This window comes from Sesamum indicum, linkage group LG6, assembly GCF_026168435.1.
Source record: "Sesamum indicum cultivar Baizhima isolate 11 linkage group LG6, ASM2616843v1, whole genome shotgun sequence".
Lineage (NCBI taxonomy): Eukaryota > Viridiplantae > Streptophyta > Magnoliopsida > Lamiales > Pedaliaceae > Sesamum > Sesamum indicum.
Genome location: NC_142662.1, coordinates 17,839,403 through 17,852,033, shown reverse-complemented (window position 1 = coordinate 17,852,033; position 12,631 = coordinate 17,839,403). Strand labels below are relative to the sequence as shown.

The following is a 12,631-nucleotide window of genomic DNA, read 5'->3' as shown; positions in this document are numbered from 1 at the left end:
TAAGCCTGGTTTTTTGTCCTTTGGGCTTGGTTCGTTTTCTGGAGGATTGATACCTTACAATATCACATCACATAATCTTTAAATATCACATGTGAAATATATGTGATATTCGTTCGTCAAATAACTTGGTTGAAAAATATTTATAAATGGAAAAATATAAAATTTCGTAAATTTGAGATCGTAAGTTGACACATAAAAAAATATTTAGATGTCAAAGTATAAAAATAGTTATAATTTCGGAGGCAAAATGTAATTAACCCAATATTAATTAGTAGTATATATTATAGATTAGCACAATTAACTAATTTCCAAAATAAGATAAAGTATAATAAATAAAGTAGCTTTGATCATATCTATATATCTAGCTAGTAGTTATTAAAATAAAATAAATTCTATTATTTTATATAGAAGATGCCTGACTTTATTGTTAAGGCTGGGGGAAAACAGGTCGATGTTCCCGCCGCATTTACTGGAAATTTAGGTAAATAAAATTTAAATATATCGTCATTTTCAATTTTGTTTATGTTATTTAAAATATTTTCAGGAGACAGCTTTAGACTTTCTTTTACTAGCAGAAGACGGTATCTCGTTGTTGTTGGCTTTTTTTACTATTTTAGGAGAATTATGATTTTAGCCGTAACAAATATTTTGACATTAATTACCACCACGATTATTTTTTACTTCGAACCATGATAATTAATTATACTTAAAAATTATATTTCTTCTAACGAAATGTATTGCTTAAATTTTTCGGCAAAGTGATAAATTCATAATAAATAGGACCAAAATTGGACTTTTTTTTTTAAAGAATACGTAAAAACATAAGATTTAAACAAGTAACTGAATGACCTTCGAGATTATGAGTTTGAATCTCGCTTTATGCGTGGAATGTTGTTCTACTGAATAGTATGTGTATTATTTCTACTGAATAGTAGCTGTTGGTTAGAGTTAGTGTATTTGATATTAGTGATCATAGTATAATTATTATAATAATTTATTAGATATTAATATTCAAGTTAAATAATTTAAATTTATTTTAATTAATAATATTTGATCGTTATTACTTTATAAAAAAAAATAAAAAATCCGCATGAGTCCGAAGTCCCAACATTATTTATGCAGTTGGAAAAACAAAAGGATGTTTGAGCTGTTGTAAGAGGGAATCTTTATATGTGAAGCCAATTCAGAAATAATATTATTTAGACCCCACAATGTAATGTGAATTCCATGAGAAACCCAACTCCCACATTAAAGCTAGTGGGCTGCATGAGTATCAGAGCACCTTATCTATGGGCCCACCAAGATCCCGGTTTTGGGCTCCACCAATTCAAGTTTTTAACTATTTTTAAATCTGGTGAGCTTATGAAAAAACTAAATAAATAATAGGCTAAATGCAATTTACTCCGTATGATATGCGAAATGAGCAAATATCTCTTATAAAAAAAGAATTAGCAAATTATCCCCCTATATTTTAAAAAATGAAGCAAATTATCCCTCTATCAATGATTTAAATAAGGGGATAATTTGTTTCATTTTTCAAAACATACGGAGTAATTTACTATTTTATTTTTCACAATTGTATTTTTTCAAAATAATAATAATAATAATAAAGATGAGGAATATAATTAATTTTTTGAGTAAATTACAACAACGTTCTCTAAAATTTAATATAATTACAAATGCTTTTTGATTGTTTGATCAAATTATCAAAACACATATTTCTCTAAAGTGACCCATTGCTCATTAAATTATAATTACTTAGATTTTTTGTTTTTTTCAGCAATCTTCCGTTTGATAATGCAGATAGGCACCTCAACATCTTCATCACATAACACGTCATGATATGGATAAATTATGAATATTGGTTGCACATGTAATGCAATAGATGACGTGCAAGTTCATATATTTGGACGTGGTCATACCATGTTGCTTTTACTTCTTTATCTTTCTCTCCTGAAAATAACTAGGTTACAACTTGTCTATGCAATTTCAAATTTAATTTAGGGCCTCACATATTTATATTTATGTATATATATATATTGATGTGCAGATATCTTAATAAAGTCGTCTTACGATTTTCTTGTTAAATATCTACGATTTTCATATAAGCTCCGAATTCATTTTATTAATTAATTTAAAGTCTTTGTGCCCCCATCCACATGCATCATACACCCTAATATGTACGGATTCACCGTACTCATTAGATTATCTTTGTCTTTGTGATTCACGTGAAATTGTACAATTGAAAAAATTTATAAATGGTCGCCTCCATGTAGCAAATATAAGTTGATTTCTCCCATAATATTCTTACGATCTTCATTATCCTTTCTCTTACCACATATTAATTTAAGTATTAAAGGACTATAATCAAGGCCTTCCCTGTATGTTCTAGAAGTGGTATATCACATCTTGAATAATCGAGGCATATCCCTTTTATTTCGAGTAACAATCGCCTAAAATTACTTTAAAATTCTTGCTTCCAGTTTTTGACGTAACTTTATATATATATATATGTGTGTGTGTGTGTGTGTGTGTGGAGTTATGTATTATATCCGATCTGTTGAAAGATCGTATTTTTAAAAAATTTAAATTTTAAATAAAAAACACATGTACACCCCATACATATACATGGCTCCTTTCATTTCTCCTAAATGGACGACCCTGATAATTAAATTAAGACTTCTTGTTTATCCTGTATCTAGCACTATATATTGAATAACCACATAATTCAAAAATTTAAATTGTTAGAAAAAACTGATATAATATCTAATATTTCTAACAGGATTTGTAAGACTTATAAATTTTTTTTGGGAAAAATGCAATTTAGCCTCCTATGATATTGTAAGTATGCAAAATTACCCTCTTATGAATTAAAATTAAGCATTTCACCTCCCTAGATAGGGGGTAAATTGCTACATTTTTAAAAATACTGAAAAATAAATTAATATTTTTTTATAGGAAGATAATTTGCTCATTTACAATATCAGAAACAATAAATTGCATTGAACCCAAAGCATGGTTCATATCAGACTTCAATTATTTTTGTTCATAAAAAACCTGTCAATTATTTTTGTTAAGAAAAAAAGAAAAAGAAACTTGTCAATTATGTAATTATCAAGAATTAATTACCTGACAGATCCATATCCATGGCAGTCTAGCCTTGTTCAAAGCCAAACTGCCAGAAGCAAGGGAAAAGACAAGGACTTGGGATGGAAAGAAGTTCTGCAAACTTTCGGACAATATTTCCTGTTCATTTATTTTGCTGTAGTGGGTTGACGCTTGACTCCACAGGGCAGCACGTCTCCGATCGATTAATAATTTTTTTACTGTTTTTTGGTAGTTTGTGGGTAAATATAATTTTTTATTTTTTAATGAATTTTTTTTCTCATTTCTCACAGAACGTAAATTATATTTTTTTTTTATAAAATATTTTAAACAGTTTATAAGTTAATCCAATCACCCTCCAAATTACGGTTGCCAACAGGTTAATCATATCATTGTCCATTTTTTCTTGGATTTGAATCTGTCCATGAGCCTTGCAACTTAATCAAATTAATTACCACAATAGCGGGTAGAGTTCCTACTATGCCATTTTTCTATTTTGCACTTGGGCATAATTATTCTCTAAATTATAAATTTCTATGGTTTAAAAATCATAATAAATCAGTACTATCTATTATAGTTAAACAAAATCGATAGCCACGAGTAATTAATATTCGCTATGATTTTATTTGTGGTCAAAAATATTTGTCATAGTTTGTAGTTATAGCAAATACTTTTGCTTTACTTGCAGAAATAATAGTTAATAGCCATTGTCGCCACCGTAATTAATTAGTATCTGATATAATTTTTTATCTTTAACCATGATAATTAATCATAAAAAAAAATCATATTTCTTGCAAAAACCTATAGTACATATTAAAATTTTAGAGACTAAAGTAAAAATCAAACCTTGAATTGACCATTTTGACTCCAAAAACATTTGCTGCATGTATGGTGACTTTTTGGCCTGAAACAGTTTACAAATATTTGGGTAAATTATATTTTGTCATTCGAACTATGCCCGTTATTATACTTTGGAATCTAAAGTTTTTTTTATGCCAATTTACCATCTCAACTTTACAGAATCTGCAGTTTAAGAGCCGAAAAAACATTACATGCCGTGCATATGTGAAAAATATTCCATCAAATAACCCTTAAATATCAATATCCACTGCATGTGATTTTTTTAACAAAAAACTTGATGGAGAAATAGTTATAAACGGCTAAGTGCAAAATTTTGCAAAATTCAAGTAATAAATTGACATAAAAAATAGTTTAAATGCCAAAATATAAAAGCCATCATAATTCGAATTGTAAAATGTAATTTACCCAAATATTTTGAAAAACTTATAGGTTGACCTCAAACACAGCTAAATTGCTCCTAAATGTAAGGCACTCAATTAAGATGATAAGACACTCATAAATTTGATGATAAGACAGTCGTGAAAATCCTCTTGAAGGCGTTTACTAGTTTTAAGTTGAACTAGGCCAGGTCTTATCCTAGGAAATACCAATTCACAAGTAAACAAAACTTAGATCAACGCAAAACTAATTTTCATGAATTGTCACTTTATTAGGTTTTGATTATTTGATGCTTCATGTTATCTCATCTTATCTCATTCTATTCAAGAGAGAGAGAGGGAAAAGTGACGAAAATTAGTAGTTTGATTAAAGTTAAAAAATAAAGTAAAATTGAAGTATATGCAAGTGTCGTATTTTTTTGACGAAAAGTGGCTTTTTTGTGACTATATATGGAAAAAAACTCGAAATTTTGGACAAATTTAAAAAATCACGTAATATGAATGACAAAAAAATGTAGAGCCCCTTCTTGTGGAACAAAAAATGCAATATTATGTCCAAATATTGTTTTTATCACTTGGTTTTACCAATAGTTTTCTATTATGTACACTTAAAGTTGAATATTTTATGGTTTTGATAACTTATTCATTGTACTTTTGTTATTGAATTAAATAAGTACAATAAAGTTTTGTATTATACACGTGTAAATATACACACGCAACTCGACATGTATTTTTTATAAATTTATGTCAAAATTTAGTAATTTCTATGAATTAATCTAAAAATAATGATGATGATGATGATAATAATAATAATAATAATAATAATAATAATAATATGATGATGATGATGATGATGATGATGGTTGAATAATTTTAATTATTACTTTATTATGTATATAATTAGATCAAAAAATTTATTTAGTAATTACGATATTTTAGAATCGGGCACTCGATTCATACTAAATTTAAATATATACAAGATTGTATCCATTATACCATATCAGACGGTATGATTTAAAATCACATTGCCTGATTCAACAATACACCGTCTTGAATAATTACTTTTATGTTTTGAGTATGATATCTCGACATCCGTAAATCCAATAAGTCTAAAACTTAACCAAATTTATTTTTCTGTAAGTTTGATCATATCTAACGGTTTGATCTAAATTTTGGTGGGCCGACTAACCAATGTTGTTCAACAATGTAAAATGATAGTTACATCAATGTTATACTAACATTTATAAATATATAAATTTTGCATATTGTGAACATATATTAATTTCAACTATATCTATGTAAAAATTTGATCATTCGATCCCATAATTTAATATAATAATTCAATCCCATTATTTAATATAATAATAATAATAATTACAAAAAAATTATACCAAAAAACCGTGTTCTCTTTCTTTCTCTTCTTTCTCCTCTCTTATTTCTCTCCAATCCAACTCCTAAAACCCTAGCCCAAATCAACGATTGCAACTCTTCCATCTACCAGAGGCAACGAGGACGACGCTCGCTTTCTGGTGAGAATTTCTTTCTTCACACAAACAACGAAACAAACAGAGTGTGTAACCAGAGGAGGTTGAACCCTTTTCAGGCACAAGCGCTGAAGCTCGTGCGTTGTAATATTGCTTCTGTGTCTGTTGCTTATGGGATAGGGTAACCTAAGGTGTTTCGAGGTAAGTATTTAACTTTTTAAATTTTACAAGATGAAATTAGATTGCAAATGCACAGTTTTGCTTACCAGAACATAATGTATTAAGATTCACTGTGCATATGCATGTCTTCTGGCATAACTGTGATGTACTGTCTATCTCAACTTTTGTAAGCTTGAGTAGGTTGACTCCCTTGTAATACAAAAGCATTTGGATGAGAATTGGTTTCCAGGTGAAATTTCAGTAGGAAAATTAGCCATATCCTTCACTTAAATGTTGTTTTTCCTCCTAGAGATGCTAAAATTTATAATAACAATGGTTAGTCACATAGATGAAGCTTGAACATGCATCTAATGCCACAATGTTATACAGATGTACAGTTCTTTGTGTACTGATATTCACATACAGGCGTGTAATTGGTTGCTTCCTTTTGACATATGAGATATTTTGCTTAAGGTAGAATCTGTTGCGTGCATCTGCCTTAAAAATAGGCAGAGACATATAAACTACAAATATTATATTATTCTTAATCTTATAAAATTTAAAGGGTTCATCAATTGGGAGGAGCAGCAGTTGCACAAATACCCACAAGCTTTTGGCATGATATCTTGTTGTGTCTATGGAAATAAATTAGTTGTTTGTTAATAAAAATGTCAAGATACATGTATTAGGAAAAATAAAAAGTTGTATAGGCACATTTTGGTGATGTTGATGCAGAAGGCCTCTTTTTCATGGCATTTGTTGCATTACTAGATGAAATCGTTTATTGGTTGGTAATAGTTGTGAACTTTGTCTTTTGTTTTCATCTTCAATTTTCCAAATGGGATCTTTTTTTTTGGAGTTTATTTTTTCTAGTTTGACATTCAAATAACTTCCCAAATCCATCCTACTGCACCCTTTTTCTAACAATTGTTGAAATCATTTACTTATGGTCAACTATAAGTTGTCCTCTTCTAATTGATGTCTCTGTATATTCTCTAAATCTGAGTAGTAGGTTTGGAGAATGAGCAGTAGTAGGAGGGCTGCATCTGACCACAATTAATATGCACTACACGTACTAGATTCCAATTCCTTCGCATTAGTGGGTGAATTTCTTTATTTATCTTCACTATCTATTAATGGGTAAATTTCTAAAATGCAGTTGTATTTTGCTGCACTCACAATTTGTTCACGGGGTTTCTGAAATATGATAAAACTGTTGAGAAAGCTATGCGCCTAAACTTCAATTTCATTAGTTTTGTTGTTCCATTCATATATGAATATTTCAGCAAATACTTCTTTCTGTATAACCGATTCAACAAGTCCAGTAATGCAAAGTGAAGAGCAAATACTTGAACAAACAACCAGTGCTACTAATGAAGAAATGACTAATAGAGTTGATAGGGATACTATTGGCATAAAAAAGAACATTGAGGTTAGTAAAGATAATGAAACTTTGGGGTCAAAACCCAAATGTTAAAAAAAATCAGCAGTTTGGTCAGATTTTAGAGAAATGAAGGATGCAGATGGAGTTATGAAGATCTCTTGTATACATAGTAAGATGATGTATACCACAACCAAGACTACTCCAACAACTCAATTGCATCGGCATTTGCAAAGTTGTGTTAACTATCTTAAAGCAAAAGCTGACAAAACTAAAGATGGACTTTTTGAAATACAACTTGGTTTTATAACTAGTAGTGTAGATCCAACTTCTTATCCAAGTCTGCATGTTGGGAAGTTTGATATGGAGAAGATGAAAGAATCAGTGGTTCATTGAATCATGATGTATGAGCATCTTTTTTCTATTGTGGACGAAGAATGATTCAATTTGATACAAAGAAGAGGAATGCCTGAGTGGCGAGGAATTACAAAAAACATAACAAAAACTTATTGCATCAACATTTATGAGGCAGAAAGAAGAAGATGAAGAGTTTATTGAAAAATATGAATAAAATCAGCCTCAATGGATTGCTGGAAATCAAAGAACCAAAAGATTGAGTACATGATCATAACGGGTCATTGGATTGATGAAAGTTGGCAATAACATAAGCATGTGCTTAACTTTGTTCATATTCCACCTCCACGTCGAGGTCTTGAAATTGCAAATGCAATTTTGAGCTGCTTGGAAGATCCACACCATATCTGTGGATAATGCTTCTGCCAATGATTCAGCAATTCAAAATCTGAAGATTTATGTGAAAAATAAAAGAAGACTGCTTTGTGAGGGAAGACTATTCTACGTAAGACGTTGCGTCCATATACTTAATCCCATTGCTCAAGATGGACTTTGTAAGATTAAAAATATTGTTGATGTTATACGTGATAGTGTAGAGTATGTCCGACAATCCAATGCAAGACTTAAAACATTCTCTGAGATAGTGAAGCAATTGAATTTACCAGATAAGAAGTTAGTTGATGACTGTTGGACGAGGTGGAATTCAACATATAAAATGTTGGTTGCTGCAATCAAATTGAAAGATAAGACCCAAGGTTTGCTGATTGCGAACCATATTATGATATTTGTCCAAGTGCAGAGGATTGGACAAAAATAGAGAAAGTGTTCTCGGTATTAGAGCTATTTTGGACTGCTACGCACATTGTTTCTGAAAGTGATTTACTTTAAATTTGTTCCTTAATGAGGTGAGCAAAGTGAAAGTTTTGTTAGATAAGAAGACATTAGAGAATGATATATTCATTTAGGACATGGTTGCAAGAATGAAGAACAAGTTTGATAAATATTGGGGAGAGACCAATTTGCTAATGTCTATAGCAGCTGTTTTGGATCCAAAGGTGTAAATTGAGAGCACTTGAATTATGTTTTCCAAGGTTATATTGTTCAGAGAATGTTGAGAGGCAAATTACTATTTTTTGGAAGACATTATATGAGCTCTATTACGACTATGTGGCTATTTTCAACATTGAAGTTGAGTCAATTAGAGAAGAGCAAAGAAACAAACTATCGAATCGAGATCTTAGAAATGTTGAAACTCAATGTGGCTAGTCTGAGTTTGTTGAATATCTGAAGTCAGTGGAATCTATTCAACATCAAAAGTTTGAATTGATTTATATCTTGAGGAAAATTGTTATATATTTGAGAATGATAAGAAGGATGGGAAAGACTTTGATGTTCTAGAATAGTGGAGAGTTCATGCCTTGAAGTATAAGATTTCATCAATAGTGGCAAGAGATATTCTAGCTATCTCAATCACCACTGTTGCTTCTGAGGCTAAATTTAGTGAGGAAAGTAGAGTTATAGACAAATGCATCATTGACTTCAGACACGGTTCAAGTGTTGATGTGCGGAGGAGATTGGCTGAGAAACCACTTTGGAGTTATAGTCATTTTGAATTTTTAAAGTTTTGAAAATATCACTATTGTTTTTAACTTATTATAAGTGTATTGAATTTTATTCATTGATTTGCAGAGCGACAAAAAAGTAATATATGTAAATTTGCCTCTTGATAGTGATGTGCTAAAGATACCTTCATGTAACTCAACTGCTGAAAATTGACTCGATTGTTTCTTTTAAATTGCATCATGTTGTGACATCTTTGAGATGACTTAATATGGTGGATTTGAGGTTTGGAGTTTGAGATTTGAGGTTTGAGATTGGAGGTTGGAGGTTACATAATTCAATTAATATTGACATCAAATTACGTGGTAACTTTCTTATCTTTTTTGTTGGGTTTGTTAACTTTTCTAGCAAACCATATCGATAATCTTATGATATTCTCATTCACTTGCAAAGAGATGCATACATATTTGTTGAATTGTGTTAAACGGTTCTAATTTAGCTTATTATCATTTATTTATGTAGATTTGAGACAATAGCAACAAGAACGACTTCGTTATGTGGAATTTGTTACTTTTGTTGAAACATGGGTTTAGAAAGGCTTTTGGGTTTTGATAAATGTAACTAATTTATTTTTATTTAAATAGTTTATTGATATTTAGAAAATTTTAATCTTCATATATTGTGGTTTTATGGTTTCTATTTGGTTTTTATGAATTTGGTAAGGCTTGTTTGTTTCTCTAAGTGGTTAGTTGATTAACAATAAATTGTTATATAAATGTGCTCAAAATTATAATTCAAAACAGGATATTACGAGCTCGACCTCGACTCGTTTTCACCTCTAGGTAAATTTGGTCTAGGTTACAGAAAAATTAATTCTTGTGTAAACAATTGCGTATTGTATTACAAAGAAAACAAGGACCGCCAAAAATGCCTATATCTTATCATCCTTGATATAAGCCAATCAAGGCTATATCAAGGCAGGATCACGAAAAAAAATACCTTTCAAGGTGTTGCGTTATTTGCCTTTGATGCTTAGGCTCAAAACGCCATATGCATCTGACTACACCTGTGAGCACATGACATGGTATGCAAATAATTATTGCAGCGAGGAAAGTATGGGATATCCATCTCATGGAGAGGCATGGAAATATTTTGATCGCACTCATCCATCATTTGCCTCGGATGCACGTAATGTACGTCTTGGGTTGTCCATAGATGGTTTCAGTCCATTTGGAAATTCTAGTATTCCTTACAGTTGTTGGCTTGTGATCATTATTGTATATAATCTTCCCCCATGGATATGCATGCAAAAGTCTTGCTTGTTCCTGAATATGGTTATAACAGGCCAAAAAGTCCAGAAAAAAATCTTGATGTATTTTTACGCTCATTAGTAGACGAGTTGAAAATATTATGGACCATTGGGGTGCAAGCTTAAGACGTGTGCAAAAAATAAAAATTCAACATGAGAGTTGCTCTTTTATGGACGATCAGTGATTTTCCTGCAAATGAGATGATATCTGGATAGAGCACTCATGGGTTGTTCGCATGTCTTTATTGTATGGAAAAGACAAAATCTTTCAAACTTCGTTATGGAAGGAAGGCTTGTTGGTTTTGATTATCATCGTCAATTTTTGCCTCCTAACCATCCCTATGGAAGACAACCCTACAAGTTTCAGAAGGAAAAATGTGAAAATGATTCTCCACCTATATGCTTAATTGAAAAAGGCATGCAACAAAGGGTGGATGAGTTCCTGACACCATCTTCGAAAAACCACCAGGTGGTACACACCCAATTAATGGATTTGGCAGGACACATAATTGGGTTAAAAGGAGTATATTTTTGGAGTTACCATATTGACACACAAATCTTATCCAACATAATCTGGATGTAATGCATTTCGAAAAAAAACGTCATTGATAATATCTTTAACATCAGTATGGATGTGAAAGATAAAACAAAAGATAATGTCACATCTCTAAAAGATTTGGTGTTGTATTGTAGCCATACTGAGATGCATTTGTTTGAAGGTGCAAATAGAAAAATCTACAAACCTAATGTGCCACATACTTTAACTAAAGCACAGAAGAAAGAATTGTGCTCTTGGATAAAATCATTAAAGTTACCTGATGGGTCTTCCTCAAACATTACTCGTTGTGTGAATGAAGAAGAATGCAAATTTTATAGAAGGAAGAATCATGACTATCATGTGTTCATACAGAAATTACTCCCAATTGCATTTAGAGATCTACTACCGAAACCTATTTGGGAAGCACTGACAGAACTCAACAATTTCTTTAAGGATCTATGTGCAATTGTATTGCGTGTAGAGCACATGCAAAAACTTGAGAAGGATATTGTTGAGATATTGTGCAAGCTTCAGAAGATTTCCGCCCCCAAGTTCTTTGATTTTATGGAACACCTACCAGTTCATCTTGCATATGAAGCTCAGGTTGGTGGGCTTGTACAGTATTGATGGATGTACCCATTTGAAAAGTAATCTTTCTAAATTCAATTATCTTATATAACTTGAAAATATAAGTTATCTTGTGTAAATTAAAAGTTTAACAAATTTTAGGTTTCTATACCGTTTGAAGAAAAAGGTTGGAAATCGAGCTTGAGTAGAAGCATCAATTGTTGAGGCATATATGATTGAAGAAGTCTCAACATTTTGGTCTTCATATTTTGAACCACATGTAAAATCCCGATTGAATCACGTTCCACGAAATGATGATGGAGGAATGGTAGATTCTGGTGAAAGTCTATTTTCTACACATCATGGATGACACTTGATTTTAGAATTGCAGTTAAATATCTCGATGACAATGAGATGAAGGTTGCACATAGATATGTTTTGATGAATTATGAGAAGATCAATCCATTCCTGTAGTGAGTGATGTAACTCGTGCATTATGTCCTCAAAATGTTTAGATTGACTTGTGTCTATAATATAAAACAATTTCCAAAAATGACTAACATGAAACTTGAAACATTGCGGGACAGATTTTTCTCAGTGGCTACTTGCTCATGTAAGTAATAGATTACTTTCTAACTATGTAAATATTAGAAAATTCAAAATTATGTTATCTTATCAAGTATTTTTTTTCATAGATTCGAGATACCTGAAATGAAGTTGACGACCTCATAACAAAGTTGGCTCATGGTCCCAGTTAACGTGTTTCTTGCTATAAAGAGTACTTTGCAAATGGATTCAAATTCCACACTTTAGAGTATGGGCATTCTAAAACAACATCAAATTATGGTGTATGTGTTTTGACAAGTCCAATCAATTCTAAACTTAGAGCATCTAAGAAGAAGTTTAATGAGTTAACAAAAGTTGTGAGAATATACG

At 31.0% G+C, this 12,631-nt stretch overlaps 1 pseudogene; it reads left to right on the top strand.

Annotated features, from left to right (window-relative positions):
* The first annotated feature begins 411 nt into the window (after positions 1-411).
* On the top strand, positions 412-12,169 carry LOC148787872 (uncharacterized; annotated as a pseudogene).
* The last annotated feature ends 462 nt before the right edge of the window (positions 12,170-12,631 follow it).